Source organism: Phyllostomus discolor, chromosome 3 (genome assembly GCF_004126475.2).
Source record: "Phyllostomus discolor isolate MPI-MPIP mPhyDis1 chromosome 3, mPhyDis1.pri.v3, whole genome shotgun sequence".
Lineage (NCBI taxonomy): Eukaryota > Metazoa > Chordata > Mammalia > Chiroptera > Phyllostomidae > Phyllostomus > Phyllostomus discolor.
Window position 1 is genome coordinate 24223322 of NC_040905.2, and position 27924 is coordinate 24251245.

Here is a 27924-nt window from a genome sequence, read left to right on the forward strand (position 1 = left end):
GTTACATCTATTCAAGTGAAAGCTATACTTGGCTACTCAGCTTTAGAGCCTTAACAGTTTAGATTAGTTACTGTATTTCCTACTGTTATCTGCATACATTTTAATATAAGGCACCCTCATAATTGAAATGTTATGCACCGTACATTAAAAAATAACTGCCATGACCTGGCTGGTGTAGCTCAGTGGATTGAGCACGGGCTGGGAACTAAAGTGTCCCAGGTTCGATTCCCAGCCAGGGTACATTCCTGGGTTGCAGGCCATAACCCCCAGCAACCGAACATTGATGTTTCTCTCTCTCTCTCTCTCTCTCTCTCTCTCTCTCTCTCTCTCTCTCTCTCTGTTCCCCCCCTCCCTTCCCTCCCTAAAAATGGATGAATAAAATCTTTGGGGAAAAAAACCTTTAAAAAATAACTGCCATAAAATCTCTAGTTAAAATCATTCATTATGGCTGCATTATAGAAAAAAAGTGTTCAGTTATAGTCACTGACTATTGGAATGCACAGGAACAACACCTGTATTCCTGATTCCTTTCTGTGACCTGACTTCAAGTAAATACAAGTTGTAGAGGAAGTTCATACTCTTTCTTCTGTTGTCTCCATGTACAGAAAACAGTCTGTGGACGATCTTTGGCATGGTTTGAATAGTCAAAGGGAACTGAACTTGTGGCTGTGAAAAGAGTCCTAGGGAGAAATAAAGACTACTAAGCCTTGTGCCAGAGCTGCCCGTGTTGGTGTTTCCTTGTCTTGCATTTTTACACATCTATAGCCGTGAAGACTTGGGAGTTATCATTACCATTCCACTCCCTTTCTCATTCTCCCATTGCTCTAATCTGCCACAATACCTGCTACATTGGAAGAGGTCAATAATGGTTTTGGAAATATGATTGGATCAGGGATTTTGGCAGAGCCTGGGTCTCCCTCTGAGATATTAGCTGACAGCCAGGGGCATGTGGGAAGCAAGCAGACTCTTTTCCCAGACCACTAGCTCTCTTTATTCAGAGAGCATGCAGTCTGGCAGAGGGGAGAACCTCAAATATGTGGGATTTGACCTTTGGATACAAGGTGTCTCTCTGATGGTAAGAACATCTCACTCTGCTGGATGGCAGATGCACCTCTTCTTCCTGACTGAGAGCTCTTGATGATCTTGGAGGACCAGGAAGACAGATTCATGACCCTAAATAGAAGATGAGAGAGGAGCACAAACAGCTGTTTCGGCTGATGGTAGTCCCTCCATTTATACTCAATTTATTTCTGACGCTCCCAGATTGAAGCAGATGACTATAAAATAGATTATACAGATGTAACTAAAGTCTGATTCAGAGGCAGACAGGCAGGCAATTGCTGGAATCATAAACCCAAAAGAAATGCAGCCAGATGGAGAAAATACTACCTACCAAACGATTCTCAGAGAACATGAGATTCCATCTCAGGGAACATTACCATTATCTTCTGTAGGTCCAGTTCACTTTGGGGATTCATAGAACCCAGGGAGCAGGGCTGAACTGGTATGAACCACAAAAGAGGAACTGAATGCAGCTACAATTTTCCTACTTTTCCCATGGATGGTTTTACCTCTGATCCAAATAGATAGTAAGTTGTTGTATGCAAAAGGCATCCATTTATTAACTTCCTGGGTTCAGTCTGTTCAGGGTACAACATGGCATCCTTGCCATGACCTCACAGATGTTATCTTTAATTATTTTTTTAAGTTTTTAATTGTACTTTTTTCCATTACCATTTGGTCTTTTTACACTTCTTACCCCACCCCACCCTGCAATTACCACCCTGTTGTCCATGTCCATGAGTTCTTTTTCCTTTTTGTTCAATCCTTCCACCCCCTAACCCCCACCACTGCTACCTTAGCTGTCATCTACTCTCTGTCTATGACTCTGTCTCTGTTTTGCCTATTAGTTCAGTTTGTTCATTATATACCACATGTAAGTAAAATTGTGTGGTATTTGTCTTTCTTTGACTGATTTATTTCACTTAGCATAATGTTCTCCATGCTGTCACCAAGGGTAAAATTTTCTTCGTTTTTACAGCTCAGTGGTATTCCATTGTGTTAATGTCCCATAGTTGTTTTATCCACTCATCTACTGATAGACACTTGGGCTGCTTCTGTATCTTGGCAATTGTAAATAACGCTGCCATGAACACAGGGGTGTTTGTGTTCTTTCAAATTAGTGTTTTGGGTTCCTTCAGGTATATGCTCAGAAGTGGGATCACTGGATCAAAAGACAGATCCATTTTTAATTTTTTGAAGTATCTCCATACTGCTTTCCATAGTGGCTGCACCCATCTGCATTTCTACCAACAGTGCAAAAAGGTTCCCCTTTCTCCACATCCTCACTAGCACTTGTTTGTTGATTTATTGCTGATAGCCATTCTCACAGGTGAGAGATGATATCTTATTGTGGCTTCAATTTGCATCTCTCTGATGATTAGTGACATCGAGCATCTTTTCATATGTCTATTGGCCATCTGTATACCTTCTTTGGAGATGTTCAGGTCTTTTGGCCATTTTTTAATTGGTTGTTCTTTTTTTGGTGTTGAGTTTTGAAAGTTCTTTATAAATTTTAGATATTAACCCCTTACCAGTTGTACTGGTGAATACATTTTCCCATTCTGTAGGTTGTCTTGTTATTTTGTCAATGTTTTCTTTTGCTGTATAAAAGCTTTTCAGTTTGATGTAGTCCCATTTGTTTATTTTTTTCTTTTGTTTCCCTTGCATGAGGAGATACATTCAATAAAATATTGATATGAGCTATGTCCAAGATTTTGCTGCCTATGTTTTCTTCCATGATTTTTATGGTTTCAGGTCTAACATTTAAATCTTTGATCCACTTTTGAATTCATTCTTGTGTGTGGTGTAAGAAGTTGGTCTAGTTTCATTTTTCTGTATGTATCTGTCCAATTTTCCCAATACCATTTATTGAATAAAATTAACATTTTGTTCCTCATGAGTTACCTTTTTGCATTAATTTTGATGTTTTAAAATATTACATCAAAATACTGTTTACTTTGATTACCAAGTTTTCTGGTACCTTCTTAGATGGTGTGCCTGTATTAGTTTCCTGGGGCTACTATAACAAATTACCACACAGTAGGCAGCTTAAAAGAGTATAAACTCATTCTCTCACAATTCTGGAGGCTAGGCATCCCAAATCATGGCATCAACAGAATTCACTTCCTCTGAAACCAAGAGAGAATCCTTCCTTCTCCCCTCCAGTTTCTGGTGGCTTCGGAGGTCCCTTGGCTATGGCAATGTTTCTCTAATCTCTGTCCCTGTCTTCATATGACCTTTCCTGTGTCTTTATATGTCATATTGCCCTCTGCTTTTCTCTGATAAGGACACCTGTCATTCGATTTGGGGCCTACCTTAAATCCCAGGTGATTTCATCTGGAGATTCTTAATAACATTTGCAAAGAACCTTTATCCAAATAAGATCACATTACCAGGTTCCTAGGGTTAGGACTGGGATATATGTTTTGGAAGCCACTATTCAACCTAAGGAAAGTAGTTCATTTGCCTCACCTTAATCCCAGCCTTGCCACAAAGATTATGTCCCTAATGGTTTCCATCTCATCATTAGAGAGTCATGGCTGGTCCTTTTAGGTAGCATGGAATAAGTGGATGGGGCAGTGAAAAGAGTGAATAACACACTAAAAAAGGGTGGGGACTTTCTATAGCCCATCCCATCCACACAGAGAGAATATGGCGAGGAAAAGAGAAATGACATTTTTCTGCACTGAAGCTTTGCATAAGCGTCTTGAAAGTAAGTTGTAGAGAAGTCACCAAACTTCTGTCATTACAGTAACATACGTTTTGTATTTTGTTTCACATAATTTTGTCCCTTGACTTATTTTCTTTCAATATTTACTTCATACATATATACAAAACTATTGATTTTTTTTAAACCACAGCTGCATGGCTGTTGTAAATTGAAATTCTTAGAGCATGATCTTCTTCCTATGATCGTGGGAAAGAGTGAGCTACTTTAAAAACACACATCTCAACACACTTCTTGACGCCATATGGAGATTTTATTCATGCAAATAGAAGCTTGGTTTTCTCCCAGTTTCCCACAAGACACTCATTAGCATTGAGGAGATCTTTGCTCCTCAGTGGGACCTATTAGCATGATACCCTCTGATAAAACCTCCCATCCCTTGCCTTGACTTCTAAATATATACACCTCTAGTTACCACCACAATGATATCAGTGAGCTAGAAAATGTAAGAAAAAAAAAGTCCACAAATAGTTCTGTTGAGAAACTTACATTTTTTACCACAAATATAATTTCAAATGAATCTGTACGTGAATTTCTACAATGTTAGATAAACCATGAGTATTACCTCAGAAAACGTGTATAAATTTAGGGTGTTTGGGTAAACTTCTCATATTTAATACTTTTGAAAATTAGCATCATGTGAGCAAATTATTTGCAGATTGCTAGACAGGATGAATAATCTGACACCATATGGAGACTATTTATAAACCACAGCGATTTCCACACTGTTGATCATGTGTAAGATAAACAATGTAACTGAAGTGAATTATTACTTTTCCATTATTTTCTGGGTATATTACATGTAATGTTTAAATTGAGAGGAGCAGTTTTGAGAGATCCTCTTATACACATCTTACTACTCATTAGTCAAGGGTAATTATTTGTGTTTGTTATTTTGTGACTTTAACACAAAACATGTTTTCTTCTTCTTATGTGCCAACTGGTATTGAGAAAGGGGTTAAATAACAAGAGCATTAAGTGAACAGCAACTTTTGCTCATGTAATGTATGTATTAGAGAACTCACTCATCTCGAAGAAACAGGATGTGAAATAGAGGGTACGTAAGAATGGGTTAGTTGTGGATGAAAAAAAGAAAGGGATTCTGTGGAGAGAAACCTCACAGGGTGAACTGACCATAAATTCCTAACTGGGCACGTCATAGTGGGTAGTCACTAAGTACACAGCCCTGGGCATATAACTTCTTCACTATAAGACTTATCTTTGCTTTAAGCAAGATCTGACCATTGTTTCTGTGCATCTAGGTTAACACACATTTGAAGAGCCATAACCATACTCAAGAGAGCACACAGTCTTGTAATTCAATCTCATCCTGCCTGTTAATCTTCTGTAATTTCAAATGCAAAACAGAAGCTGCAGAACTGTGATTTTCCAGAGCATTTGAGATCTTGCTGCCCAGCATATTGTCATCAGTTTGGCTCAAACAAACTCATAAAAATTCTCTATCGGTTTGATGTTTCTTACATCAGCGCAGTTACAGAAAAAGGAGGATTCTGATTCTGTATGTCATCTTTCACTCAGATGGCTCCTCCAACCTAAATCCTATGAGGTCATGGACGGGAGGACAGGGCGTCAGTCAACATTGAAAGAGCCTTTCAGGGACGTCACCACAGTGCTGCCTATTGACCCACTGAAGTGCCTTCTGAATCTGACCTTCTCCAGCTTCCATGCTGCACTCCAGCCTGCACACGATCGCTGTAATATCATCTGAACTGCTCTCCACTGCGTTAATCCCTCTAACCCAGGCTTCCCACACTGCCAGAATAATTTTTCAAAACTGCAAATGTGGTGTGTTATGCCACTGGCCAAAAGTTTTCAATAGCCCCCTGAAAAATAAATTTATTTATTCTATAGTCCTGCTATTCTATAGCAGGATTCATGAGGCCATTCATGGTCTGACTCAACCTACCTTTCCGATCTGTCTCCTACGCCACTGGACACATTGAATAGTCAACCATTTGGGAACAGAAGGGGACTGTAATAGTTTGGAAGTGGTGATGAAAAGTGAGGAGGGGGGGAAATCCTCCAAATCCTGAGCAGGAGAATAACAGCATGAGCGTAAGTGCTTCAGGTGAGCTGGGGGGTGGTGGCATGCAGTAGGGGCAGGTCTCGGGCAAGTCTGAAATTTTTCATAACAAATATTTAATCCTTTCATTTGAATGTCATCCAAATGTTTTATTACCTTTCTTAATTATATATGTAAAAAAAGATTGCAAGTGTCAAGTAGCTCTTCAATAGGGAACAAAAATTCAGTAGTGGTTGATTGAGCTGCTGTAAGTCACAGGCGCTGATACAGAAACTGAGATGAATTGAATTGTAGCCCCCACACTTAAGGAGCTCACAGTCAGGAACTTTACAAGCTTTGGGTTTTCCATGAGAAATTCACTTATGGCAGGAAACCGTGGCTCAGTATCTCCCGTCATTCTCAGATAACTGAAGTCCTGGGCAAGGCTGGAAGTTTCTGGCACACGGTGAAAGACAAGGGCATGGAGCTGCCAATCAATGTTGGTCTCAGCAAGGAGGTGCTGGAGGGCGGCACATGTCATCATTTTTACCTCTTAGAGGAACAACATTTTTTCTACTTTCAATATTTTTTCAGCTGGTCTAATAATTCAAGCTGCCTGAGACAGATTAAAAACAGAAAATAACCCAGTTTAATTATAGATACATATTGGAACCCCACATACATGAGAGAGTCAGAGACCTCACATATATGAAAGATTCAGGGGTAGAAAGTTAAAATGAGGTATATGAGTGTATAGCAGGCTAAGCTAAGGATGAGGTAAGGTGCCTTGGGGCTTCAGAGGGGAGGAAGGTCATTGCAGGACGAAAACAGCAGAAGTTCAGTGTTTGGTAGTTTGCTCTGCCTTATAGAGAGGTCAAAAAGATTATCTCTGGTAACCTCTTATATGCCCAAGGCTCCTAAATTAAGTTATTTTAGGTGGGTGGGGGTGGGGCAGAAGGCTTTTGAGGGTTTTTCTGAGTCTGCAGGGTCTCAATTGTCTTTAGCTCAAAACAACTCTCATATCACAGAGGCACGTTTTGGGGTAACTCATTCTAAACACTTACAGAGCCCTTCTTCATATGAGTTTCTACTTCTAAAAAGTTGTAGTAAATTTATTGGGGGTGACATTGGTTATTAAGATTATTTAGATTTCAAGCGTACACTTCTGTAATACATAATTTGTATATTGCATTGTGTATTCACCACCCAAAGTCAAATCTTCTTCTCTCGCCATAATTTTTTACCCCCTTTACCCTTTACTACCTCGCCCCAACCTTCTTTCCCTCTCTCGGGTGACAGAGTCGTGTGTGTCTACGAATTTTTGTTTGTTTTTTGTCTTGTTTGTTTATTTGTTACTTTCAATTTTATATCCCACATATGAGTGAAACATATGATTCTTGACTTTTTCTGTCTATTTAACTTAGCATGATATTCTCAAGATCCATCCATGTGGTCACAAATGGCAGTGTTTCACCTTTTCTTATGACTGAGTAGTTTTCCGTTGCATATATGCATCACATCTACTTTATCCAATCATGCTGAAGAACTCTTAAGTTGTTTCCTTGTCTCAGTACCATGAACAATGCAGCAACGAACACAGGTGTACATACTTGTGTATCATTACCAATAAATGTTTTCAAAATTTTCAGATAGATACCCAGAAAAAGGGTTTCTGGGTCTTATAGTAACTCTATTCTTAATTGTTTGAGGAACACCCATACTATTTTACATAATGGCTGAACTTGTTTACATTCCCACAAGCAGTGAGCAGTGCGTGGGGGTTTCTGCTTCTCCACAACCTCTCCAACACTTGTTATGGCTTGCCTTGTTGATAATAGCTACTCTAACAGGTGTGAGGTGGGATGTCATTGTAGTTTTGATTTGCAAACAACATCTCTGAAAGGGGTTAACATCCAGAATAAGTATAGAACTCATACAACTCAGCAACAAAGACAAACAATTCAATTTAAAAAATAGGACAGAGGATTGAAACAGACCCTTCTCCCAAGATGACGTACAAATGGCCAACAGATATTGAAAAGATGCGCAACTTCACCAACTATTAGGGAAATGCAAATTAAAACTACAAGGAGTTTCTATTTTAGAGCAAGAGGCAGATTGAAGCATTTAATTGGCCTTACATCTCTGAAACCCTTAAATCAGATTCATAGCTCGATCCTCACCCGATCTTCTCTGAGTCTGTAGGAGACAAGGGACAACTTAAACGCTGTCATTGGAGCCATCTGCCTCTTCATGGATGTCCGTAAGTGAGTATCTTTTTTATGTAATACAATGAGAAGTCAGATGTTGTCTGTTGTTAACTAACACCGTGTAATAACCTACCCCCAATCAGTGGCTTGTCACACAGCATTTACTTCTCTTGATCCCAGGTCTGAGGATTGGCTGAAGTAGCTTTGGGCAGAAGTTCAGCAGGGTTGATCTCAGGTCAGGTTAATTAATATCTGTCCCACTTGGCCTATTCTGAGAACCAGGCTGAGGAACCAGTAGCTAGCAGGGACAGGCTCTTCTAATCGTGAACCTGGGTCTGCATAAGTGAGAAACACTGTGCAACTTATTTACTACCTCTGATTCCATTGTCCAAAGCAAGACAAAGTCAGGGGGTAGAAAGCACATTCTGTCCCAGCCAGAGGATGCAGTGTAAGTGCCTAGAATTAAGATGTTTTTATTGTAATGTGTCTGATGTTAAGCTTTTGACTGCTGAGGCATCCATTGCAAAGACATATCACCAGCTGCATGACAGAGCTGCTGGTAAAACCACTAGATAAGAAAACAGACTGCCCCAACCATAACATTCCGCTTTTAGAAAGGCCTTGGTTAACTAGATAACTGACCACTTGAGAGACCCACTTTTCCCTTCCTCTGACTTAATTCTTGCTCTTGTGTTTTAAATTTGGCAATAAAGGGGGAGGGAGCTCATGAAATCTTAGATACCACAACCTCGACTTCAATGAACACAGAGCTGCGGGTCCTTGCTCCCTCTCTCCACCTGTGAGTTCACCGTGTGGTTCTAAGTGTGCTGAATACCCTCCAGGACTTGTGAGTAATGTCTTTTTCTTTTTTCAAAGTTCCCTGATGGCTGTGGCTAAAGTGCATCTTGCAATCGTAATGAAAACCACGAGGGTAAATTGGCTACAAGACTGGTTCCCATCTGGGAAATGTCTGTGGGGGCTCACCACAGGTAGTAAGCACCCAAGTGAGTGCCCCAGGCATTCCTAGTCAACAGCTTCACTGCTGATAGGCTGATATAACACAACACAGAGGTTAGTGAAGAGGCATCGAACAACACTCCAGTCTATCATATCAGGTGAGGCTACAACCTATGTAACCACAAGGGCTGGCATAGTGACTAAATGCCACAGCTACTACATCTGCGATGTCCCACCCTACACATGCACTTCATCCTGTTGCCACTGGTGATGATAGGAATTACCATGTTGCTACTGCATGCCATAAATTACCAGGGGCTGTATTCCCCAAGCAACACGGTTATTTAAGACCCCACCCTATAGTAAGGGTTACCCAATTCCAGAAACACATTTTTAGGCTCTCTTTCTTGAAGCTACTCCTTGTACCAATTATGCTATCCAACGCACACACAAATAATGTCATATCTGTTTTGTATTCATAATGCTTTATGAGAAATCAAACTGAATATCCAGATTTTATACATCCCATTGACAGGAAAGAGTTGATATCTAAAAAAAAATACACCTAATCTCTTTATAAATCTTACTATTCAAAAAAATACATAAAAATCCTTGGCATTATTCCCTTCGCAGGTTCTTTGTAGTGGATACTGAAAATCCCCAAGATTGTTAGCTATTAAAGACACAAGACTTACATGATGCAACTTCTATACCTTTAGTGCTAGTCAAAAACTGTGTCCACAAGGAACTGCAAAATAGAATATATATAAGAGCAGAGTAAAAATGGAAAACAATATGTCTATTAATGTCAGTTGTAGTTGAAGGTGTTTAGAACAGGCCTCCCCAAGATGTGCCACTTTGGTATGTGAACTATTTTGAGCTGAAGGCAATTGAGACCCAGTGGCTCATGAGAAATGTCTACCTCTCCCTTAAAGAATCTAAATTAGGGGCCTTGACCGTAATAGGAGTTATTACCAGAGATAACTTTTTATGACCTATTTATAGGCCAGAGAAAACATCTAATTACTGAACATCTGCTCTTCTTATCATCCTGCAATGACCTTCCTCCCCCCTGAAGCCTGAAGGCACCTTTACCTCATCCTCAGCTCGGGATGCCAGATGCGCCTCATTTTCCCTGCCTGTCTCTCAACTTCATATGTATGTGGAATCTCTGACTGTCTCATGTATGTGAGGTTCGCATATGCATGTGTGTAATTAAATTGGGTTATTTTCTCTTGTTAACCTGCCCCATGTGATTTGATTATTGGACCAGCCAGAAGAAAGTAGCAGGGTAGGGGAAAGTGCCTTCCTCCCTCACAGAGTAGATACGTACAAATTTTCCAGGAAATGTTATCAGTGTATCATCTTTATGAAAAGAAACAGTAGAAGATAAGGTCACTTTGCTGGTGAAAATGAGAATTTACACAAGAAATCTGCAGGAATGCTAATGGAGATCCTCATCACTCTTTGCCTTAGATTTTTTTTTTAAAATTATAATAAAATCTAGGCTCAAAATTCCTTTAGATTGTCAAAGAATTAGATTTTTTGTATTAGATCTTAGACTTTTTTAAATTACAAAATATAGGTGTCTTATCTGCTGTTACAGAGAAAACCATAGGCCGAAAATGGCATCCCTGTGCTAAAGCCCATGGTACCAAACCTAGATTTAATACTTGACCTAGTTGCTGTTAACCTCTCCCAGAAATACAATCTTAATCAACCCATCTGGAATTTTCAGATCAATGCCAATGAGGTAATCTGTCACTTGGGCCCTCTCCATCTCCCAGAGAAAGAAAGAACAATCGGCATGCTAAAACCTTTGCCATTCTCTTCCCCTAAAATGAAGAGGCTCTGATATAAAAATAATTCTTTTCTTTTGTTTATAACTCCCTTGCTTATAACACCCTTCTTTCTATAAAACCTTGCACTTTGTACAGCCCATCAGAGCACCCTTCCAGTTGATAGATAATGGGATGCTGCCCGGTTTGTGAATTGTTTAATATAGTCAATTAAATGGTCACATTTGCTCCGTTAAATTTTGGGGTTTTTTTTCCAACACTATAAACCTAAAGCATAAAAATTCATGAAACGTATGCTTTCCCACATCAGGCAACTACTAATCACAAGTATTTTTTCCTACCCAGAGGTGTACAGGAAGTGACAAGGGAGATGACTTGCTGATGAAAATGGGATTACCACATTTGGTGATGAGGAGACCCCTGTGTCCACCTTTAATTCACCATCTGTTCATTCTTACAGATACCTTAAAAGCCTTCAAAACATACACATGCAAACAAAAGATATTATGTTATCATCTGCATGCTGAAAACTTCATCATTTGCACCTGGAGCTAAAATATCACTTCTTAAGGAAAAGGATTTAGGGAGCTTTAGAGCATGATTCTGGTGCTAACCAACACTGACAGACAGGAAGAGGGAAGCTTTCTGCCTCACGCAACTGTGCTCCCATCATGTCTAGGAGGCCCTGAGAACTCCCAAGTGGCCCTATCCCATCCTGTCGTAACTCTACCTTCACGTAAAAGTAGATATATTCCCCAAGGGGACTGCAGGGACTGGGTGAGAAAGGACTTCTAATACTGTCCACACTCAGGCATGATGGATATGGAGATATGATTGGGCAAGAGAACAGAGTACAGACCATGGCTGGTATGACCACATGAGATTAATGGAAAATTTATGACTTTCCTTGATAGCTTTTCCCTTCCCTCCCACAAATACTTCCTCTTGGACATCAACTACGAAACCTTTGCAAAGCAAATGACATAGATAGCAGGCCTACTTGCAGTTCAGACACTTTATTTTCCAGATCTCAACTTTCTTTGCATTTTGAACCTCTCTTTATGTAGAAAGATGGCAGAAAACAAATTCATCTTCCTTAGGGTGAGTACTGGGCGACCATGCATTCTGGTTTGCCTGGGGTGGTCTTGGCTTATGCTGGTTATCCCAGTATACTTTGAAGTACTCTCTAATGTGTCCTGGTGTCCACATGTGGTGACCCTGGTAAATCACCTCCCCAGTCCCCAAATCATTTCAAAGTTCCTAGAATCTTACATGCTTTAGTGTAAGTGGAGGGGACAGGGATCCGATCATTAAATTACACAGTTTTTTGTTTTCTGTTTGTTTGTTTGTTTGTTTATTTGTTTTGTTTTATTTTGTTTTGTTTTTTTGTTTGTTTGTTTTTTTCAGAAATGCCCATCATTTTGGCATGTGTAGACAATAAGGTCTGTGGGCTGGGACTGTTTGCCACCTCTCTGCCATACTTGGTAAGTGCCACTGTTCCGAATCTGTCCATGTCCTGATGCAGAGCTGACATTTCCCTCTAGGGTCTGGCTGCTTCTCTGATACAATGTCCTTGTCCATGTGGAACCCTGATGTTCATGCTCCCCTCAACTGTGGGATACACCTAGGGCCATGCTTCTAATAGAATACAGCAAAAGTGATAGGATGGCACTTCCAACATTAGGTTACAAAAGGATGCTGGCTTCCATGGCTCTCTTGCTTCATTTCTGATGGAAGACAGGAGCCATGTGGCAAACTACCCTATGGAAAGGCCCACCAGGAACAGCCAGCAGGGGCCCAGAGAGAGCTGGATTCTTCAAGCTCATGAATGAGCTTGGAAGCAAATCATCCCCCAGCTAAGACATGAGGTGGCTGAAGCCTTGTGAGGGACCTTGAGTAGATGACCCAGTTTAGGGTGAATTTAGATCCTGACTCACAGACACCACGAGATAATACATCTTTGTTGGTTTAAGGACCTAAATTTGGGGGTAATTTCTTACACTAAGAGAGAGTCTTTTCTGTTCCTGGGCCCAACATACCTGTCTTAGATCTTACCGATGCCAGGAATTAAGGAGCAAATCCCTTCTTGTAACAACAATGTCTTTTATTTTCTGTATTCTGATACTTTGACATCTGGGGCCTTGCTGACTCAGTAGAGACTTCTTCCCCCAGGGTGAGCCAAAACCTAGAGATAGTGAAACACTCACCTGCAAGTGTGCTTTTCAAATGCAAATCAACCAGTCCAGAGCCCACACCTCAACCACCTTCTCTATCAAGTCTTGACACTACAAACCAAAGCTCCTCCTTTCTTCTTCCCTCTAATCAAGGGTATCTTTTGTGGTTTTGTAGATTTAGAAGAAACTCCACTTTCCTTCCTGCTTCTGTATGAATACCATACCTGTCTTATTTACTTAACCCAATCACTAAACGTCAGAGACCATAGGTATTTCTTATTTTCAGCCCTGTCTATTGTCCTAATCTTCTTTGAATGGAAAGAGGAAAAAGGAGAGACTAGGTGAAAAGTACAAAGTTAATACCACAAAATAGGCTTCAGTAGCTGTGCATTGCTTTCAAGCATGTGAGGCTTTTTCAAGGATGGTCTTGAAAGGAAAGGGCCCCAGCAAAGACCTGGACAGGAAATGAACATAAGGTACATCTTCAAAGTCCATTAAAAAGAAAATGAATGCCTACAGGAAGCAGGCTGTGGCTGAAGGTGATCTTAAGGATCAGAAACTCAGCAAATGAATCAAAATGTACAACCAATGGGATTGCTACATGTAGAGAATTTAAAAAAAAAAAACTAGCTTCTCCTATGCTCTGGGTCTAGGAAGAAATCTGAGTAAAAGTAAATTCTGCCACAAATGTTGATTTCTGAGCACCAAAAAGTTTTTTTTTTAAGCCTTTGGGTATAAAATTAGAAGAAATATAAAAAAGGGTATGCTAAGTACGTGTATGATTTTCCATCCACATGCCCCTAGGGTAAATTTATATTGAGTAGTTCATTTAATAGAAGCCTTCTTGAAAACCACAGCCCATGTGGTAAGGTTTGTTTTACATGGGTCACTAATGTGGAAAGCTTTGATACCTTATGTTGAAAGTAGGGCAGTCAATTAATTCCATGAGTGTGAACTTGGCATCATATTCAATTTACCCTTAGGTGAAAGCTGCCAGCTTTCCAAATACTGGTTTCTAAATAAAATAAAATATTTAGTTCTCTGACATGAAATCAAAGAATGTTGCTTTAATTCAGAAGCATGAGCTGAAAATTCTGTATATTTTTTGTCTTTTACTTTTCTCCAGGGCAAAATTTGACTTCTGAAGAACTAGAAATTTTGCTTTCTAACCCTCTGCAGAAAGATTCATGGCCATCCTGCTCAGACCCTGTATTAGTCAGGATAGGATGGGTTATGCTACAGTAACAAACAGTTCAAAACTCTTAGTGGCCCAAGGGAAAACATGAATTATTTTTCCCTCATATAAAATATCCATCAGAGATTTGCAATAGTGTCCTGTTCTGCAGAATCTCTCAGTGATCTACAACTATGTCACAGCCATATTTCAAATGCTGTTTGTTTCTATTCTAGAGAGAGAAAATATTCTGGAGGACCTTGAACCTGTAAATAATGACTCAGTCCTCACCTCACTGGTCAATTTTACTCTCATGGGCCCACTAAAGCATGGCAGGTCCAGAAATTCAATCTTTATGAGTCCTGAAGAGGATAAATGAATTTTGCTGAGTTGTCCCAATGACTACCACAGGTCCCCTTATGAAAACCAACTTGAACCATGCAAATGTATAGCAGACCATGTTTTCCTGCCTGCACAGCTGATTCTATAGCTTTGTAAAAGTTCCAGGCCATTTTCTTTTATCCATACCAGTTAATCTAATCCATATTTCTTCTTCTCTCTGTTTTAGAATTCTCTCTTTAAACATTAAAATTTGGATGCTTCTGTCCATCTGACTTGGAGATCTGCACACATGAATGAACATGATAATCACCTGTACAACTTTTAAAAAATAGTAATACTCAAATGTCACTCAATACCAATGTCAGAACATTTGGGATATGAGAGACATACACAGTTATCAGTACTTTTACAAATCATCCAGGTGAGTCAAATATGGAACAGGGATGAGAAGCACCATTGCCATACCTGGAATTAATGACTTCTGTGTCTGTCTCAGCATCAACCTTTCAGAAGCCTTGAGGGTGAAACATCAAGTCCCTAAACACAGGTCTCACGCATTTGGGCAAGAGGAACTCTGTCCTCAGACCCTCCAGTGCACTCTTCAGTAGAATCGCTGGGTCAAAAGGCAGATCCATTTTTAATTTTTTGAGGTATCTCCATACTGTTTTCCACAGTGGCTGCACCAATCTGCATTCCCACCAACAGTGCAAAGAGTTCCCTTTTCTCTACATCCTCACCAGCACTTGTTGTTTGATGATTTTTTGATGAGAGGCCATTCTGACAGGTATAAAATATCTCATTGTGGTTTCAATTTGCATCTCTCTGATGATTAGTGACATTGAGCATCTTTCCATATGTCTATTGGCCATCTGTATGTCCTCTTCAGAGAAGTGTTTATTCAGGTCAAGACTTTTTTAATATTATATTCTACAAAAAAGTGTCAATTGAGCCTTGGCTACTATGGCTTAGTAGAATGAGTGTAGGCCTTTGAATTGAAAAGTCACCCATTTGATTCCCACTTCGGGCACATGCCTGGGTTGCAGGCCAGGTTCCTAAGTTGGGGGTGGGCAAGAGATAACAGCACATTGATGTTTCTCTCCCTCTCTTTCTCACTTCCATCCCCTCTCTCTATAAATAAATAAATAAGCAAATAATGTCAATTGAATGTGTTAACACTTATATATTTATTAGTCATAAATACAGCCTTAAAGAAAATGGTATGTAATTTTATGGGGAAAAAAACTATGTTGAAATTGAAAGCTCTTTAGACAGTAAGTGATAATCACGATCATTTGGTATCTGTAAGATATATGACATGGTATATCTGTAGGAATATTGCTTGCCCCAAATGGGCTCTTGGATAAAGAGAGATTTTGGCCCCCGCTGTTGACTTGTCACAGAGTTGCCCCTTTAACTGACAATGCTCTAAATCAAGGTGACTGCCTTTCTGCAGGGACAGTTACACTGGTGGGTTGCCTTGCCAGCCAAGGATGAACTACCCCACAGACAGAATTGGAAAGTTAGCAACAGCCCTGGGAACGAGGCCATAGACTCACACCATTCTTACCCTACTTTTAGGAGTTTTCATGAATGAACCCTGTTTGGTTTGTTGCATTCTTTTGATCATATTCTAGAGTGCTAAAAAAATGGTTGGTTTTGATTATTTTGTCCTGGTTTAGAGTTGCTCTGGGGGAGGGGATTTGCATTGACATAATCAGAAGGACTCTCATAGCAGATCTTAACCCCCATGAGCTCTTCAGAACAGCTTTCTCTCTCTCTCTCTCTCTCTCTCTCTCTCTCTCTCTCTCTCTCTCTCTCACACACACACACACACACACACACACACACACACACACTCTGTACTCCCTTGTCCATGACCGTATAGTACTATTGATCACAAGTGAAACGTGTTTGGAATTAACGTCTCCCCTGGTACAGGGGTCGGGCCACACAGGAACACTCATCCTCCTCTTGTAGCCCCCAGAACCCAGCAGGGTGGCTGGCCAGGGCACGAAGCATTGTCTCTCTAGGCATCTAACTTTTCAGTACAAATTTCAAAGGCCCCTTGCTCCACCACCTCATTATGATGAGTGGTACATTCTAAATGCTTGAGCTAAAAAGTGCCTCCGGCTCACATATGAGGTTAGGGGCCCCGAAACTCTACCCGCTCAAGTGTGATAGAACCTACTACAGCATGGCTAGAGCTTCCAAAGTGCTTTAGAAACATTTTCCCTCCATAAATTTCACAGGCTCATACTGAAAACACTGAAAAAGCTTCAACAACAACAAAAAAAGATAAAGAATTGTTTAGGTATAAAACACTCAAATCTCTTTCATGTACTGTCTAAGCTGATCTGATTAGCTCATGAGAATCACTCCAAACCCTTGCCAGAGTATAACAGGTTTTCTGCATAGGTCTAGTTGGAAAGAGAAGGAAAAACTACATACAGCTGTTCCAAGGCTGGGAAATGCTGTGCAGACCTGACAGCAGCTGTTTGCATGCCAGAGAGTTCCAGCAATTTCTAATTAAATCCAGCTCAGAAGAAATTTTATGATCCACGTCACATGATTCTGTGTGTATCTGGGATGTTTTCTCTCCCTGTTTTGAAAGCCCCTCCAGTGAAATCTGTCAATTGTCTTCGTCTTAAAGGGCTAATTAATGCAGAGGCAAAAATATCATTTTATTGGTGAGGATAGAGCACCCACAGGAGTCAACCAGCAAAGCTGGAAGGAAGGGGGATCCCCAGCCTCTTAGAACTAAGAAATGAGCAGTTGGGGTGATTGCAGTGAAAGCTCCGTCCCTGCCCACAGCTCCTCTGCAGGGTCTCCACATCTGCTAAATGAATGGCATGCACGTTTCTGCCTTTTCCACTTTGTTTTGTGACTCCCTAAGAATTCTTAGTTAACTGTAACACATGGGTATAAAGCACTTGATAAAGCACTTCCACAAACATTGTCTCAGTTATAACTTGAAACAACCACACAGAGTAAGCCAGGAAGATATTATTATCTCCATCTCACAAATTAAAACACTGGAGTTCTCAATTACGAAATGATTCCTGATCAATGTCAAGGTCATAGCCAGTAGTTGTCAGAAAAAGGACTTGGCAGCAGACTTTCCAGACCCAAGACTATCACTTCTTCCACTTGGCCCATTCCCTCCGTCACCTCATTAGCTGGGCAGACATATCAATCTGTCCCTACATTCAAGAGTACTATCTTGCCTAATAGTGTCTATTTATTCTGCAGGAAAATTATCCATATTTCTGATAACCCATATGCAATTCTAAATTCCATTTTTCCATCTCTCACCAGAAATGTGATGTAAAGAATAACTCTCCATGGAGCTGACTGAAATGGAAGCATGAGACAGGTGTGAGTATGCATTAGTGAATACTGAGTATAAAATTAAAATTAAGAAATATTCTTGCCTGAATTGCACAGGAGTCTCTTTTCTCTGGACATTATGATATACATTTTCAAAATCCCTGAGGCCAAAAACTAAAAAGAACTTATTTCACACTGAAATAGAAGTCTGGCAGTGAAGAGGATTCCATCACATTAATCAAAATTACAACCCATAACCCTTTTACACATTTATTCAGGCTATCAATGCTTGTTTCTATATGATTCCACATTCCTAGACTGTTGGTAAGTGTTTGAGGGGCTTAGGAATACTTTTGTGTCATTATTAATGCGATCAACCAATATAGAAATATTTCAGGGGACCAGATTTGATGGAGATACTTGCCTACCACCATATTTGATTATTTTCTGAACTTATTAGTCAAGATAATTAACACTAGCTGCTGTAACAGATGAATGCCCAGTTCAGTGACTAATACAAAAATGTCTGTCACTCAAAGTGTGGTGGAGTTTGAGCAGCTCTGGATGGAGGATTAGAGATCTGAACTGATCTCAGGGTATGTTTTCAAATGCCAGACCTGGGGGTAGCGCACACCATCTCCATGCTCAGTACAGTGACAGCATGATAGCCCCCAACCCACAGCAAGAGATCTTGAGGAATGCGGTCTTCCTGTGTTCCCATGGAAGGAAATGGCATGGGAGGCAAACAGCATCATTTCTGTCCACACTGAAAGAGAGATTTCTATGTAATTGGTCGTCTCCTGCAACCACATCATTCCAGAAGCACCAAACACTCTACTGGGGAGAAATGATATAGGAAGAGGAAGACTATAACCTTGTGAACAGAAGCTACCAGCCTTAGAGGAGTTTCTCTGTTGAAGAATTACTTGCAAAACCGCAAAGGCTCCTACTTGAAGGACTGGAAGGAGGCAGGAGATGTGTGGGGAGGAGGGTGTTTTCAGGAGTGGAGATGGCTGAGCTATCCACACATGTCCTTTCAATTTCATAGTCTAATGAAGATTTTCTGCAAAAAAAATGCACGCACACACATATATATGCAATTATATGTACATGTACACATAAAGAGAGATATACAGAAATAGATATAGACATAGATGTAGATATACAGATATAGATATAATTAAGTATTTCTGCTGAGTTGAATAGGGCAAACTTTGTCACATAACTTGGATGACCGTCTTAGAACCATAAATGTTTAGGGAACTCGGGATTTTGGCAAAGGACTATGTTCAACAGTGTCCCAATGCACTAGATGTTACAAGAAACTCCTTCTCTTTCGGTGTTGCATGTGCTTTTTTGTAGCAGTGACAGTGGGTACACTCATGTTCTTTTTAAAAAAGTGTTTTTTAATTTTTTTAAAGATTTTATTTATTTATTTTTTAGAGAGGGAAGGGAGGGAGAAAGAGAGACAGAGAGAAGCATCAATGTGCGGTTGCTGGGGGTCATGTCCTGCAACCCAGGCATGTGCCCTGACTGGGAATCGAACCTGCGACACTTTGGTTCACAGCCTGGGCTCAATCCACTGAGCTATGCCAGCCAGGTGACGCTCATGTTCTTATGCCATATGCAGTTCTCTATCTTAATTGTTTTTTTCAAGAAATGCATCAAGAACAAGAAAATATCTATATGGTAATGTCCAACTTTGCTTGTCCCTTGGTCCCTTAGATGTTTTTCCTTAGTGTCTATGCATCATCATTCTGTAGGTGTTCAAACCCATGACATTACCTATTCTGTTTTTTTTCAAGGCTTAGGAAACCAAGGTGCACAGGGTAGTTCCTTATACAGCCCAATTATTTTGTTTTTTTCTTTATCCTTGAAGAAGACACAGCCAGGCTTAGCCATCCATATCCTGCCCCATGTTAAACCTGTTTCAATTTTTAAAAAATGAGACCTAAAATAGTTTTACTAACCTTCCAAAATGCATCTGAGGGAGAAGAGCTAATAAAGCATGGGACCTTGAATTCCCAGTCATACCTGTCTGTTTTTGCAGTTCAACTTCTTTACTTTTAAAATTCGAGTACATCAGACTCTTTAGAAATATAGTATGCATTTAGCTTTTGAAATAAATTAAATAAAGCCTGTCAGTTCTCAACAGCTCTATTCATATATGTGTTTACTCCACGTACTTCTTTCCCTAAGAGCAGAACAATGAATGTGAACCTAATAGAAACAGAATTTCAGTTTCTCAAAATGTGCAGTACTTACCACATTGATAGAGACAATAACAATTTTCTCTAATATCAAAAACATTTCACATTCTGTGGCATGTAAAGCATGTCATGAGACATTTTCTACCAATACCAAGAGTTGTACATTTTACGTTCCAAGTTGAATCAGTTCTGTATGTTGACAATGCTGTACCACTGGGAATTTTGAATTTATTGCAGAAAAAATAGAAGTGGTCGCTAAAGTGGGTGGCTGTATCTATATCCCCACTTTCCAAAGAGTGTCTTTTTGACTTAGAAAAATACACATTAGAAACAAAAAAACTCTGTTAGGTAATTTAATCACATACATTTTCATGTACTTCCAAGGTTATTATGTATTTTAAAGAAATAAAGAGAACTCTTACAAGCAGCAGAAAAGAAATACTGTCCAAATTTTTTTCATTATTGTTCATTTTGATTAAGAATATAGTAAGAATCAGCACAATTGATATTAATATAAGGCAATGCAGCATTTTCTAAGGCATTTTATGGAACACTTAATACCATTAGAAAAAGAACCCATGGCCAAAAAAAAAATTGGGAGTGCTTGAATAAATTAAATTGGACAGATTTTTTTTATTGAAGGGCTTTTCAGAGCCCTTAGTAAATTAATATACATTGAGACTCACCCAGATATATAGTCTCCAAATGCTGTATTTCCTAAACTTCCTTGGCCACCATAAATGTTTTGTGGCAGGCCTCAATTAACATTTTGAGTCACATTAGTGTTTTCCAGAACAGAATTTGGGAAAGTTGTAGTAGGGACTAAAACTAAAATCCCCTCTTGGAATTCCTATAAAATTTGTCCTTATTATATTTACACAGCATTGAAGGAATTCAGCAGCTAATTGAAAAAAAATAAAAACAAATTAGTTCTCTGTGGAAGAGTTGTGTCAATACAGCAAAAATATATCAAGTCACTACAATGAGGTGCCAGTGCCATCTAAAAGTACCTAATTATGAAAATAATCTGATGGAGGCAAAACCAAACTCCAAAAAGTATAAAAGGATCACATGGAAACGAATGTACACTTCTCAGACACACCTCCCATTTATTCATTTTACAAATAATTTAAGGCTTCTTCTGTAGAAGCCAGGCACTGGGACAGTCGCCAAGGGCATAGTGGTGAGCAGACACCCAAAGTCCCACCTGCACGAAGGTCTCAGAAATCCCTGGTAGTACCATCCAGGTATTATTTTCCTATCTTTTATCCTGCTAATACACAGGATGGAGCAAGAGTGGGCTTGCAGTTGTTCATGAGGAAGATAATACAATAATTAATAAATGATAATGCAAGAATAAACCCTGTGTGTTTGCATACTCACAACTTTAAACCTGCTTTACCCCACCCTGTATATCAGGCTTATATGAGGTGTAGCACAACAGAGAAGCAATGATAATTACCATTACAATAAAAGAACACCAGAAATATGTTAAAACCGAACATTTCCTACTAAAAAAGTTATATATAATTCAGCATGCAGATGATTTAATATTTTATTTTTAAATCTTTTTAAATACACATATGGTACTCTCTAAGCAATTAGTGAAGTTGGAGCCAAAAATGACATTTTTATCTCAAGTTTCTGTTGAGTTTACAAAACAACTTTGTACAGGTTTCCTCTAGACACTTTCCATCCCAAGAAACCATGAAGCTATTATGTTTAGGAAATGTCACAATATTCCCCCCACACCATAAAGGAACTGTATTACTCTACTATTTCCAGGCAGAGTCGTACATTTTCCAAACAAAACATGAGCTAATCTAAAAGTCCTTTTTCAATATGTAAACTTTCCATGTTTTCCATGCTTGCCAGGTTAGAGATAGGGCCAGAGAGATTACAACATTAATGGAATGTAGCTTACTTTTGTAATATAGGAAACTGACATCCTTTTTATCAGGTTTAAGGGTGGGGTAAAGTAGGGAAAGGGGATAAAATTGAATTGAAATCTTTCTTTTCTTTCCAGCTTGAACCACACCCTTTGTCCGTGCTATACTTTAGGCTGTGGTACCAAGGAGGAGAAGCAAAGGAGAGCAGCAGCGGTCGTGGAGGAAGATGCCTAGCTGTGTCTGGAGTGGGCAGCGTGTGAGCATGCTCAGCAGTGCCCAGGCAAGGTGGAGAAAGGACAAGGAGGCACCTTCAGAAGCTGGCTTCTTCTTACTTCTACTGATGTCTTTTTTACAGCAACCATAAAAACCTACCATTAGAGTGACAACTATGTCAAAAAAATTCATAATCCATCTCCCTATGATTCTGTGTCCCTATCTATGGTTTGCCTTATTGATTCAGTGATCGATGTTCCCATGACAAAACTCATGGGATGTCTGTTTTCTCCTTCAGGATCTCTACCATTTCCAGTGCTTCACTCTCTCCTCCCAGGGTGGAGGTCGCAGACTGCTGGTCCATGGACCAGGTCTGGCATGATAGGTTTTTCTGGGCTTGGCTTTTCTTCTCTCATCATATGTGGACCAAAATAAAAATAAAGGTATATCAAATAAAGTCCAAGCTTCTGGCTTCTTTTGAAGAACTCAAATGCCTCAATATTTCTACAAGGTACAAGCGGGCTGGGACCAGGGACCCTGAGAGCTCCAATTCCATCTAAATCCCATCATTCATGTAACATCTGCAGATTGTTCAGGAAAGCCAACTTCCTTCATGTAAACAATCTGCTTGATCCTTGGAGGCAGCAGCCACTCATCTCAGCAAAGGCTGACTCTCACTATATAGGGATGACCTAATGAAGTTAAGTCTCCAATCCCCACTGACTTAGGTTCTCTTCAAAGCTCATCCAGCCAGAATGCTCTGGTCCTCGTGTTCCCAGCAGTCTTCTGGACCTCAATCCATCAAGTATTTCTTCTTTCTTGTTTCTTCACCATTTTCTTCTCCATTGATTCTCTCTGATACACAGTTTTGGCCATCATAAAGGGAAAATAAAGGACTTCCTTTACACTTTGCCTCCCTTGAGCTATTCCCCTTCTCTTTCAGGAAAAAAAAAATTATGAAAAAAAAAATTGTGCCTTCCTCTTTGCAATTCCTCATCTACCATTCACTTTTCAAATTATTGCAATCTAGCCCCAGCAGACCTTGGAAATTACTTTCTTTTTTCTATTTCTATTTTTTAAATTGTTGTTCAAGTACAGTTTTCTGTCTTTTACTCCCATCCCAGCCCACCGCCCCCAGCTGAAATTACTTTCACTGAAGTCAACAATCGCTTCTTTCTCCCAACCCGAGAGAGTTTTTATTCTATATTAGCTATATTAACTAATATATTTCACTATATTAGCCTTGGTGCAATACATGGATGGCTCCTATCTTAAAATTCTGTTACTGTCTAGATGTTATAGAAGGACTGTCTCCTTGTTTTCGTTCTCATCTTTCAGCTCTTATTTCCCAATTCCATCAAAAATTTGAAACATTTTTAAATTTTTAAACATAAAACACTAAGTTCTCTGTAGCCTTCAGACATATTCCTAATTCTTTCAATATTCCTTTCTAACATATATAAGATCTGAGGCAGGTTATAAAGGAAGGGGTTTATGACAGTGAATGATTACATATATTGACCATGAGCAGATCACTAAAAAGAGTAAGAGATCAAAAGGAAGATTAACTATGAAGAAACAATAATTAAACAGGCAGTTGATTTCTCAATAGAAATAATGGAAGGTAGAGCACCATGGAGTGATAGCTTTAAAATATTGTGAGAAAATAACCCTTCACTAAAAATTCCATCCATGGCTAAACAATCATTCAGGAATGAAGACAAAACTGAAGAGGACACACAATAATGTACAGTATAGTAAAGAAGTGTGTCATGACAAAAGAAGACGACCTCAGAAGGGCGGGTGGAGATCAACTGAGGAGGGATAAGCAAGAGAAATGACAACTGCAGGTTAGACCTGTCTGTTTCAAACAATAGTATTTGATTTTAGCACTTTAAAATTATTGAAATAATTCATAGGATAGGTATAATATTTAAGAGAGAATTGGCTAGTTTTAAATTGGTCTTAGGTTCTTATGTGACATAAGGATAAAGATAATAATTTATGTTAGGCTATCTTAAATCAATTATTGATGTTAATATTTTAAGGGTAATCACAAAAATGATATGAATACCATGCATAACCTCCAGAAAAAAATTAAAAAGTGAATTTAAAAAATCACTCCACTGAAAAGGCAGGAAAAGAGAAAAATGAAACCCAGATGCATGTGTTGCAATGGACAGCCTTGACACAGTCAGACACGGGCTGACTGAATCCAAGGCACGGGGGAAAGATACACCGGGAAAAACCGACCAAAAGAAGCAGATGTGGCTCTGTTAGTGACACACAAAGGAGACTTGATCTCACAAAGCATTATTAGTGATACCGATTTATCATGAAGCTATGATATAAATATACATACACAATTATATGCAGTTAATGACAAGCATTCAATGACTACATAAAGATTGAGAGACTTTAAAGAAAAACATAACACCAGCATGATGGGAGAATTTAGCATACCTCTCAATATTTAGTGGATAAAATAGACAATTGGATTGTTTGGGGGTATTGAATTGTTGAAGTTCTTTATAAATTTTGGATAAAATAGTGGATATTTAGTGGAAAAAATAGACAATTGGATTGTTTTTTTGGTATTGAATTGTTGAAGTTCTTTATAAATTTTGGATAGTAACTCCTTATTAGATGTATCATTGGCAAATATGTTCTCCCATTCAGTGAGTTGTGTTTCATTTTGTTGTTGGTTTTCTTTGCTGTGCAAAAATTTTTTTGTTTGATGTTGTCTCATTTGCTTATTGTTTCCTTTATTTCCCTCACTCAAGGAGACATATCAGAAAAAATATTGCTACCAGAAATGTCTAAGATTTTACTTCCTATGTTTCCTTCTAAGATTTTTTTTATTTTGAGTCCTACATTTAAGGCTTTAATCCATTTTGAGTTAATTTACACTTCTCCAAAGAGGACATACAGATGGCCAATAGACATATCAGAACATGCTTACCATCGCTAGTCATCAGAGAAATGCAAATTAAAATCACAATGAGATATCACCTCACATCTATCAGAATGGCTATAATCAATAAATCAACAAACAAGTTGGTGAGGATGTGGAGAAAAGGAAACCCTCATGAACTATTGGTGGAATGAAGATTGGTGCAGCCACTGTGGAAGACAGTATGGAGTTTCCTCAAAAAGTTAAAATAAAATTGACTTATGACCCAACAACTCCACTTCTGGGGTATATCCAAAGAAAACCAAAACACAAATCCAAAAGAATACCTGCAACCCTATGTTCACTGCGGCTTTATTTATAACCACCAAGATTTGGAAGTAGCCCAAGTGCCCATCAGTAGATAAGTGGTTAAAAAAACTGTGGTACATTTACACAATAATACTACTTAACCATAAAAAGAATGAAATCTTACCTTTTGCAACAGCATGGATGGACCTAGAGAATATTATGCTAAGTGAAATAAGCCAGTCAGAGAAAAGACAAATACCATATGATTTCACTTATATGTGGGATCTAACAAAATAAACCAGCAAACAAAGTTGAAGCAGACTCATAGATACAGACAACAGACTGAGAGTTGTTGGGGACAGTGAGTTGAGGTGATGGGTGAAAAAAGTGAATGAATTAAGCAAAACAAAACAAAACAAAACCTCATAGACAGGTAACAATATGGTGATGACCAGAGGGGAAGGGGGATGTGGGCACGTAAAAGAAGGAAACCTGACTTAGAATAGTAAACACACAATACAACATACAAAGTATGTATTATATAATTGTACACCTCAAATCCATATAATTTTATTAACCAATGTCACCCAATAAATTCAATAAAAATTTTAAAAACATAAAAATATAAATCAGTTTTAAAAACTTTAAAAATTAAAAAATAAATAAAACAGATAAAACTCAATACAGATACAGAAGGACTGAACAGTATAAGAAAACAACAATAAAAAACTGGACAGTTTCTGTTAAAGAATATACATACTTCTCCAGCACACATGGGACTTTTAAGAAGAACTGTCTATGTGTTTGGCCATAAATCAAGTGCTAATGAATTTCAAATTATAAATCTCTTACTGAGCACATTCCTAGACAATCATGAAATTAAACTGGAAATTAGCTTTAAAGAAAAAAATTAACTCTACCTTCATATTTAAAATTTAAGAACATAGTTCTGAATGAATCATGATTCAAAGAAAAAATAATAATAAGCATGTTTAAAGTAGGTAAAACTCTGTAATAGTGAATATTCAACACAACAAAACTTGTGGGGTAAGGCTAAGCTGTTGCGTAAAATATATATTCTTAAATGCTGATATTAGAGAAGAAGAAAGACAGGTTGAAATAAGAAGCTAAGAGTTTGCAACTTGATGTTAGAAGAAGAATAGAATGAATCCAAGGAAATTAGAAGGAAGAAAATAATAAAGACAGGAGAAATTCTTGTCACGATTAATAAAAACTTAATAGAGACAATCACTAAAGCCAACATGAGTTCCCTAAAAAGACTAATAAAATCGTCAAACTTCTGGTAAGATTCACACATAAAAATAAGGAAGCTACAAATGAACAGTTCAGATAAAACATGGTACATAGCTACCATGCAGTATAGTTTAAAAATAAAAAATATTAGGAATGTATATTGGCTTATACATTTGAATATTGGAAAAATATATATTTTATATGAAAAATATAACATGAAAACTGAGTTAAGAAAAAAACTGAGTACCTTTATAACATTTAACTAAATTTAGTCAATAGTAAGAAATATACCTATCAAAATACCACCAGGCCCAGAAGCAAGTTCCAATCTTACAAAAACTTTTCCAAGGAACAGAAAATTAGAAAAAGCTCCTCAACTTATTTAGCAAGATTTGTATAACCTTGACACCCAAAGTATTCAATAGATAAGAAAGGCATAAGCTACAAAATCATAGAAAGTCAAAACCATGAACAAACTATTAGAGGCTGTACCACACTTATCACAAATGAATACTGTTATTCTCTAACCCAGCCAATCCAGAAGCAGACAGCCAAGGTTTTCCCTGTGCTTGGTGGGGAAGAGCTGGTGGCTGTGGGGTGGGTCGGGAGAAGCCAAGTGAGCTGGACTCAGGAGCCCCTGTCACTGTACATGCTTCATCTCAAGCTACCCCTTGTGTTGGGTTTTCACCTTCCCACTTGCCACTTAAGGAAATTGAGATTTGGAAATATGAAGCGATCTTCCCAAATTAGAGAACTGATGAGCAGTGGAGCAGGGATTCAAACTGAAGTCATCTGATTCCAAATTTACTTCTGTTTCTCTTACACTGTCATGCATTGGCAAACGTTTAATAACCAGCTCTCCAGGAAAAATAGCCCTCAACTGTAGCATTTGCTGATTTCTGTGGTGTAAATGTTCCCTTGGCTGATGTCAAGCTACCACAGGATGCCATTGAACACAGAGCTGGGGAGAGATGCTCAGAGCCGGTTCCCTGAGCTGCGGCACTGGCTCCACCCGCCCACTGCCCTCACCAGATGTGGTCCTGGCACTGTACTTAACGCCTTTACTTATTAATTTGTGTTTGTTCCTTACACACAGATTTCTACTTTTATTTGTATGTCATAATCCACAAACATCACTCATTTTACAGATATTTATCTGTTATCCACAATTCACTGGTCACTTTTCTCAGCACTAAAGCACAGTAGCTTTAAAAGAAAGCCTTGTTCTCAGGGCACGTGCATAGTAGAGAGACACATAACTAAAATGAATGAATGAATGAATGAATGAATGGCCATGCATCAGAAGGTGGTAATTGCTCTGGAGAAAATCAAGCAGGGAAATAGTAGAGGAAGAGCTAGA